This window comes from Delphinapterus leucas, chromosome 4 (assembly GCF_059928025.1).
Source record: "Delphinapterus leucas isolate spDelLeu-1000000601 "Yukka" chromosome 4, BTC_Dleu_Yukka2, whole genome shotgun sequence".
Lineage (NCBI taxonomy): Eukaryota > Metazoa > Chordata > Mammalia > Artiodactyla > Monodontidae > Delphinapterus > Delphinapterus leucas.
This window is the reverse complement of record NC_143132.1, coordinates 63,125,814-63,135,718: the sequence shown is the minus strand read 5'-3', so window position 1 is coordinate 63,135,718 and position 9,905 is coordinate 63,125,814. Positions and strand designations below refer to the sequence as shown.

The 9,905-nt window shown below is 37.0% G+C and overlaps 1 pseudogene; it reads left to right on the top strand.

Annotated features, from left to right (window-relative positions):
- Positions 1 to 2,173: 2,173 nt before the first annotated feature.
- LOC149749321 (lupus La protein homolog pseudogene) lies at positions 2,174 to 4,123 on the top strand (annotated as a pseudogene).
- The last annotated feature ends 5,782 nt before the right edge of the window (positions 4,124 to 9,905 follow it).

The window sequence follows — 9,905 nt, the reverse complement described above, 5'->3', positions numbered from 1 at the left end:
TTTCTTGGTTCTCTTAATATGCCTTTCTTATAGCATCTTTTTCCTATTTCATAGCCTGACTTACATCTGTGAAGATATTAAGCAATTTTTCCTTTTACTTCCTGCCTTATCTCTGTTTCCTTCAAGTTTCTTTTTTTTTTCTTTCTTTTCTTTTTCTTGTTTTGGTTCCTTTCTTTCTTTCTTTCTTTCTTTCTTTCTTTCTTTCTTTCTTTTCTTCCTTCCTTCCTTCTTTCCTTCCTTCCTTCCTTCCTTCCTTCCTTCCTTCCTTCCTTCCTTCCTTTCTTTCTTTCTTTCTCTTTCTTTCTTTCTTCCTTTCCTTCCTTCCTTCCTTCCTTCCTCCCTCCCTCCTTTCTTTCTTCCTTCCTTTCTTTCTTTCCTCTTTCCCTCCCTCCTTCCCTCTCCTTCCTTCCTTCCTTCCTCCCTCCCTCCCCCCTCCCTCCCTCCCTCCCTCCCTCTTTCCTTCCTCTGTTTTGGTCTATATCATTCAGGTCATAACTCTTCTCAATGTCTGCTGATCCTTTCCTGTCCATTTATATGGACACAATGTGTCACAACTCGGATTGAAGATGGCAGGCTTTACTTTAGAGTGGTCAGCTGGAGGGAGACTCCTGCTATTGGAATCCACAGGTCTTTTCTTCTAGACAGTGTTTTCCCAAGAAAGGAAGCCTCTGATCACCTGCCTGGAGGTTATAAAGCAAATTGTCAGGTTTCGTAGAACTGAGCTAGGTGAGTAAAGAGGATAAAGGAGACTCATAATTCAAGACATAGCTCTCACCATTTAGTGTGTAGATACACATTTAATTCTTCTGGTTTTAATATTTCATCCCACCCTCAACTTTTTCTGATATTCTAGAGCAGGATTTCTGAACCTCTGCATTATTGATGCTTAGGATTGAATAATTCTTTGTTGTTTGGACCATCCTGTAATTGTAGGATGTTAGCAGCATCTCTGACATCTACCCACTAGATGCCAATAACATCACCCCCGCCCCGCAACTGGGGACAAAAAACATCTTCCCTTGGAGGCAAACTGAACCTGGTTGAGAACCACTGTTCTTAGGGAAGCCCTCTTATTCAAACACTCCAGAGAATAAGTGACTTGTCTTTTTCTGCTATGTGTCTGTGTATGCATAATGAAAGACTAGGAGGGAGTGTTATTTGTCATGCTATACAGATCTAAGGATCTAACTAGATGCAAGCATTCAACCAATCTTTACATCTTGATCCCCACTGAATCTTGAGATATCTGCTACTTATAATTCCAGGAATTTTACTGGGTTCTGTGACAAGAAACAACTTGTTTCTTGGCTTCCATCATAAAGATTCTTACTCTTCTTTCATCTGCAAAGTCATAAAGAATTGTCCATCTGCTTTCAGCTTCAAAAATTTTCTTGACGTGTCTTAACTATAGTTGTTTCCACTCCCATCCTCTTTGCGTTTGAGAGTTGAGAGGGATTTTTTTTAACCCCTTTACTCTAATTCTTGTAAATTTGAAGAAGGACAATTTATACATGTGTTCTCTGTCATATTTTTGCATGATTTTTCAATATTAAGTGCAAACCTTAAAATAATATCTGTGTTTATGGTTATGTACACAGAATTTGGAAGGTACATTTTATTTTTTCTAGAGTATTATCATTAATCCAGGAACAGGAATCCCTTGTATGTGCATGAAAAGGAGTGCTTATGTCTTTCCAAAACTCACATGTTGAAACCTATATCGCCTATGTGGTGGTATTTGGAGGGGGTGCCTTTCAGAGGTGATTAGGTCATGAGGACTGAGGCTTTCATAAATGGGATTAGTAACTTTATAAGAGAGATCCTTCACCCCTTCTGCCACGTGAGGACACAGTAAAAATAAGGGTCTATAAACCAGGAAGTGAGCCCACACCAGACACTGGATCTGCCAGCACCTTGATCTTGGACTTCACAGCCTGCAGAACTGTAAGACATAAATTTTTGTTGTTTATAAACCACCCAGTCCATGGTTATTTTGTTAGAGCAGCTCTAGTGGACTAAGACAAAGGGTACAGCTTATAAAGCTGGGTGTGGCAATAACTTACTTCTAAGTTTTCAGGATAGCTAGCACATTGCCAAGGCCATCATTAGTGCTCAGTTCATCTGATTGATTAATTGGTTCAGCTGATACTTACAATTGCTCCCTGAAGCTGACTAAATAAATATTAGAACACAAGGAAAGTGAGGCACAGAGAGGTTAAGTGTCTTTTTTTAAATGACACAGTTAAGCCCGAAGCCGCACCCACCCTGGCTGCAAGGGTTGCCGGGACAACCCCCATCTTCTTTAGGTGCGTTGGGCAAGCCGCCAGGTGCTGGGGACGGGAGACGTTGCTGTCGCTGTTAGTGACCTGTGGCGTGTCTCTGTGGGACCGGGAACTTAAAGATAGCCAGAATGGCAGAAAATGGTGATAATGAAAAAATGGCTGCTCTGGAGGCCAAAATCTGTCATCAAATCGAGTATTATTTTGGTGACTTCAATTTGCCATGTGACAAATTTTTAAAGGAACAGATCAAACTGGATGAAGGCTGGGTACCTTTGGAGATAATGATAAAATTTAATAGGTTAAACTGTCTAACAACAGACTTCAATGTAATAGTAGAAGCATTGCGCAAATCAAAGGCAGAACTCATGGAAATAAGTGAAGATAAAACTAAAATTAGAAGATCTCCAAGCAAACCCCTCCCTGAAGTGACTGATGAGTATAAAAATGATGTAAAAAACAGATCTGTTTATATTAAAGGCTTCCCAATTGATGCAACCCTTGATGACATAAAAGAATGGTTGGAAGATAAAGGTCAGGTACTAAATATTCAGGTGAAAAGAACATTGCACAAAACATTTAAGGGATCAATATTTGCTGTATTTGATACCATTGAATCTGCTAAGAAGTTTGTCGAGGCCCCTGGCCAGAAGTACAAAGACACAGACCTGCTAATACTTTTCAAGGAAGATTACTTTGCAAAAAAAATGAAGAAAGAAAGCAAAATAAAATAGATGCTTAATTACGAGCTAAACAAGAGCAAGAAGAAAAACAAAAGTTAGCAGAAAATGCTGAAATAAAATCTCTAGAAGAAAAGATTAGCTGCTTGCTGAAATTCTCGGGGGACTTAGATGATCAGACGTGTAGAGAAGATTTGCATATCCTTTTCTCAAATCATGGTGAAATAAAATGGATAGACTTTGTCAGAGGAGCCAAAGAGGGAATAATTCTGTTTAAAGAAAAAGCTAAGGAAGCACTGGATAAAGCAAAAGATGCAAATAATGGTAACCTACAATTAAGGAACAAAGAGGTCACCTGGAAAGTACTAGAAGGAGATGTGGAAAAAGAAGCATTGAAAAAAATAATAGAAGATCAACAAGAATCCCTAAACAAATGGAAGTCAAAAGGTCGCAGATTTAAAGGAAAAGGAAAGGGAAATAAAGCTGCCCAGACTGGGTCTGCTAAAGGAAAAGTACAGTTTCAGGGCAAGAAAACTAAATTTGATAGTGATGATGAACATGATGAAAATGGTGCATCTAGACCAGTAGAAAGAGCAAGAGAAGAAGCAGACAAAGAAGAACCTGCATCAAAACAACAGAAAATGGTGCTGGAGACCAGTAATTTAGTAAACATTTTTTATTCCTTTTAATTAGATTTTAAGCTGCTTTTGTCTTTGGAGGCTTTTAAAAAGAAAACCGAATTAGGTCCACTTCAATGTGCACCTGTAAGAAAGGAAAATTTTTTTGTTGTTTAACTTGTCTTTTTTTGTTGTTGTTGTTGTTATCCAAATGAGTATTTTTTAATGTATAATTCTGTTTGTGTTCTTTCAGATTATTCAAATATCAAAAGAAACATTCTTCCACTAAATTGCCTTTGTAATATGAGGATGTATTAGTACAAAGTGATAAAATGTATACTGCATAAAAATAAAATAAGTTTATATAAAAAAAATTTTTTTTTAAATTAAAAAAAAATAAAATGACACAGTTTGCAGCAGATCTAAGACTAGAAACCTAGTTCATTTCTTTTTCACCTATTCTAGTCTTTGTAGAATTAGCATTTCACAGAGAAAGGTCTCACAGCAAAGATGAAATAAGAAGACTGCCTGTTGGTTTTAGAAAGTCAAGGCACTCCTATGGCTTACTCAGTAGAAGTAACCCATGGTTTCTTGGGTGATGATGAGCCCTTAACTGTGTGCAGGCCCTGTGAAGAGATGATAAGAATAATAGATAACACCCATGGGCATTTTCCTGAGTGTCTGGCTCTATCGTAGGTTTTTGTATACTTTACCTCACTGTGTCCTCACAACAACTTCTCAAGGCAGGGCTCTGAGTTGGAAGACAAAAGCTGAAACTAGAATCCCTACTGAGAAATGCATTCTTCTAAAAGTATTAGACTTACCCTTTCAAAAAAGAGAAATTATAATTGTTTATGAATAGGAGAATCTCAAAGTCCTGTGCTCTCCCCATTGGATGGTAAGCATGGTGCTACCAATATGAACTCATAGTATAGGAATCAAGTCTGTGCATTTTGCTTGTTGGTTTAAAATTCAGTTAGGTGACCCTGAATTTCTAGCTCAAGTCAAAATCCATAATTTTACTTGCCAATTTGGCCACCTGGATGAACCCATAGGTTCCTCATACAGAAATTTTGCAGATTGATTTTTCTTTTTACCTGTTGAACATAGCAAACCTCTTCAAAACATAGTAGCTTAAAACAACAATCATATATTTTTAGCTCAGTATCCTGCTGGTGGGTAATTTAGCTTGGGCTAAACTGGGCAGTTCTGATCTTGCTGGGATCAGCTGATTTCACTCATGTGGCTGAAGTTATCTGGCAGTTATTGGGGGGCTGACTGGCCTAGAAGGGACTTTGCTGGTGTGGTAGACTGAATAATGCCCCCTGCCCACTACCAAGATGCTCACTTCCTGGTCCCTGGAACCTGTGAATATATTATTTTATATAGCAAAAGGGATTTTGCAGGTGTGATTAAGTTAAAGATCTAGAGATGGGGGAGTATAGTAGATTATCCAGGTGGGGCCAGTGATATCATCACAAGTGTTCTTATAAGAGGGAGGTAGAGGGAAATACTTCTACAGAAGAGAAGAAGGTGATGTGATGACAGAAGCATAGATTGCAATGATGAACTTTGGAAATGGAGGAAGAGCCCGTAAGACAGGGGATATAGTCAGACACTAGAAGCTGAAAAAGCCTCTCCTCAGAGCCTCAAGAAGGAACCAGAACTCCTGACACCTTGATTTTAACTTAGCAAATCTGATTTTGGACTTCTAACCTTCAGAATTATAAGAGAACATTTTTTTGTTGTTTTAAGCCATTAAATTTGTGGTAAATTTGTTACAGCAGCAAAAGGAAACTAATACAGCTGAGATAGCTGGAATGACTGGGGCCCCTCTCCAAATACATGTTCTTCCTTCCTGCCTTCCCTCCTCAATGTACATCCTACCCTCGAGCCATACTGAACTGCCAGCAGATCCTATAGCATTGCCATAAAATCTAGAAACATAGATAAGTTTATTTTTTTTATTATTTGTATTTACTTCTGAACATCCAGGCTTACTTTTTTATGGGCTACGTTAAATGTGAAGATTTATTCAGTGAAAATCAGAGGTGTAACTCATCTAAAGCAATGAATCATAGATGCATATGCAAAGATCGATGGAAATACTTCATTAATGCACTGTATTCATTGTAATTTTGTGCAGCCCATTTAACTGCACTCTTAGTAAGGAGTGCCACATAGAACGTACCGTGTGATGTTTTTGAATATGCCATGTATTTTAATGTAATATCAATAATTCACTTGTAAACATTTATATGTACATTTGTCAATGTTTCCAGACATTATGGACACCATGTATAATGCCCGTGATGTTCCATGCTTCCCTGTGTGAGATGCCCTATCCCCCCTTGATGGCTTTACTATATCCTAATTTTCCTTCAGTACTTGGATCAATTAATTTCTTTATGAAACACTTCCCTAACACTCAATCCTAGTGGCTACATTGCCATCAAACCTCCTCCTTATTCCCTTGATCTTTTGAATTTAATGAAGTGTAAAATGAAATGTATTCTATAAAGGATTAATACAGGATACATACCTTAAGCAAAAGTTGACTTCAACATGACAGGTGCTATTATCTCAGGGAAGGTAGAAACAAGTCTAATTGGGGATAAATAAACAGAAAAGCTAGTCCTCTGAGAGTTAAACTGTCCACAAAAGGTAGGTAAGCTCCTCTCAGATAATAGAGAATTACAGAATTTAAATTATGTGCTTGAGAGAAGCAGTCAATGAAGTCTGTCAGCTGGTTAAAAATAAACCTAGAGATGTCGTCACTATAAATTTATTTTTTATCTAGGGTCTTTCCTTTCCCATTTAAAATCATTCTCAAATCTTACATTTTCTATGAAGTCTTCATCTACTAATATGCATCTCTGTTCAATGTTCACAATTATCTGTACTTTACCCAGTTTTTTCTTTTTTCATAAGCATTGGGGGCAGAGTCGTACTTTATCTCTATGATATATTCATAAAGTGCAGGGTGCATTCACAAAGCTTCATATATAATCATAATAACAATAATCTGTATTACAAATGACAGATATAGAATTGCTATTCCATACCTCAAAATCTCAAATCAGGATAAATAAATCTCTATGCATTTCATTAAAACATTTCTCTCAAATCTGGTTTGTGGAAGATAGATAACAATCTGCCTATTCCTGCAATGTTTTTTTTCATTGAAAATGTGTCTAGCAATTTCTAATACACGCTCACACAAACTTACTTTGCATTTAGTAAGTAAAGTCAGATGTTTTATAAAAACAGTGAATTGGTTTTGTTTCATCCGCTTGATGGAATATTACATAGCCATTAAAATGATGAATGTGCAGACTATCCAGGTACATGAAAAACAATATACTGTGAGAAAAGTAATACACAGTGTGATGATATGATCCTATCCATTGTGTGCATTGTTTGTTATATGTAAAGCTTGGAAGAGGCCACAGAGCAGTATAAATAGCTGTTTTCCTAGGAAGCTACTGTATTTTTTTTCATATTTGAAGTTTTTAAAGCAAGAGTATTTAGGTTGGGATTAACATATACACACTACTATATATACGATAGTTAACCAACAAGGACCTACTGTATAGCACAGGGAATTATACTCAATATTTTGTAATAACCTATATGGGACAAGAATCTGAAAGAGAATATGTATAACTGAATCACTGTGCTGTACACCTGAAACTAATACAACATTGTAAATCAACTATACTTCATTAAAAATACAGTATTTATTGAAATAAACTTTTACCATACCAGGCATATAGATTCTTATAATTTATGTTATGTCCATACAGATAAAAAGGGAAGTTTAAAGGCAGTTTCTTATCTGTAAAATGAGGACATTGGTTAAAATCATCTCTGGGCTTCCTTTGATCATTCAAAATCAGTCATTCATGACGATATTACTAGGAAGGAGGTTTTCCTCTTTATTTTCATGACTGCAAGAGGAAATTACAAACACTGTCTTTTAGAGTCAGATGGCTTGTTTGAAATCATCCCTCCACCTCCAAATAGCCATTGAATATTTGACCTGGGACAAGTTGCTTACCCTTCCTAAATCTTGGTTTCTTCACCCATAAAATGGAGGTAGGAAAACTTTCCCTTATAATATTCTAGAGAGGACTAAATGAGAAAAAGCATATAAAGCAAGTGCTTTGCTCAGAACCTGGTACGTATTATGCTTTCAGTAAAAGTAGTTATCCACACATATCTTGAGGCCATACCTGATTTACCGATAATTTCTTTTTTCAAAGAAAAGCCCCAATGAAAGAATATGCCTAAGAATAGTACTCTGCAACATTTAGGCCATTCTAGATGAAATCTCAATCAACAGGGAGTTTCTTTTCTTTAAACGAAATGATTTCATATATTCAAACTTAATTCATAATGAAAGCAGGTTTTTGCATGATGCCTGTGGTAGGTGACCTTTCTGCCGATGGGGCTTTGTGATAGAGTTGCAGGTATCCTGAGAACACATTGAACATTTTGTGAATTGATTCCTTTTGGTGAAAGGCAGTGGAATTTGGGACTAAAGTCTTTAGACTAGATGAAATGTCAATCATGGTGCATTCAACATTTAAATATTTGAATAGATCACTTGTGAGCTTTGTCATTCTCTTCTCCATCCTTCTTCTATAAAGCACATCTAAAATGCTGGGTCTGTATTTTGAGTGTATCTTGTGTCCCCATCCTGACTGTAAGGTTTAGTATAAAGGTGCAGTGAAGAAAAACAAACAGGTAATCAAAAGAATGATTAAAATATGGTCAGATTTCTACATAATTTATATGTCTTACACATCTATCTTAGCCTCATTGTCAATAGGTTTAGAAAAACCCTCCAACTTACTAAGAGGGTGCAATTAAAGGCTTTTTGAAACCATGTAAGGGAAAGACTTTTTCTTATCTTTATTATAAAGGTATACAGCTCTCTGTCTTATAGGGAAATATTTAACCTATCCTTACCTCTGTGAGGCCCACTCAGAGAACAGGTAAGAATTTTGAAACAAACCTCTGGCTCTCCAGAATTGGCAATCTCTGATATGTGAGGATCGATTTTAAAGACTATGACACTTGCGTGGGGTTAAATAATCTTGGCTTGTTAAATAATGAGGACTTAGGGAGAACATAGATGGGTTCAAACTAGCCAATGTTAGAACTAGCTTCTTGAAGCTTCTAACAGGTGAATTTAAGACAAAGGAAAAGCTATTGTGTAGCTTTTGTAATCTGCCGCCTCTCTTCAGGCTAGGTTACTGCTCTCTTTTCAGCTCCCATAATTCACTGTATTATAACAATCTGTCTTCAGATCATAACATGGATTCTTTGAGATCAAGGACCAAGGATTGATTATTCATCTTTGTTCACCTAGCATCTGGTTCCTAGGACACTAAACATAACCATGTGACTACCTCAAAAGGTAGAGAAGTCAACATTTTAATTAGGTTCAGGATATGATTTATCTGTAGTGACTTAAGGAGAGAACATAGGCTTCAGTGGTTGGTAGCTATTAGAACTACCACCATGGTTTGCAAGAAACCATCTTTTGTGCTTCTGTCAGGAGCAGAACTGTGCTGAATGGAGTATTTTTGTAACCCTGGACTCTTTTCTGAGCTATGGCTTTAAATAATTCTTTAGGTTGATGTCCAGCAGCTTGGAATATCCGTGTAATGCACAGCATTTACCTGGCTTGCACAATAATTAGCAATCATTTAATTTTTTTGGACCTCAATTCCATCACCTAGAAAGTGAGGCCCTGGGACTAGATGGACTTCAAGATAAGACTCCACTCTCTGTATGTTTTTACCTGGTGATCAATGGTTAGATTTTTAGGGCCACATGCTGTTTTTTTAACAATAGGTTCTCCTCTCCACCACATCATAACACCTTGATTTTAGTATCCCACTCAAAACAAAAGTAGAGAGTAGAGAAAAAAGCTGTTTTCTAACTCAGTACTAAAATAACAGGGGCAAGACTGAAAATAAGTAGCTAAGAAAATTGTTTTTTTGTGTCGTATTTTTTTTTTCAAGTTTGCCTATTATAACTCCTTTTTATTTTCAGGAAAATGCCATCAAATTGGAAGACTTTCTATTTCCTGCTGGCTGCCTTTTTCTTTTTCCTTCCATCTCCTGCCAGAGACTGTGTACTGAAAGCAATTGTAATGGATGTAACTAATGAAGGGCTGCGTACGTGCACCATTATTTTACGACCAGGAGCTCTTCTAGATCTCTTCTAGACTTTTCTCCTGATTGCTGCAGAGTTTTTGTTTTTGTTTTTGTTTTTTTGCGGTACGTGGGCTTCTCACTGCTGTGGCCTCTCCCGTT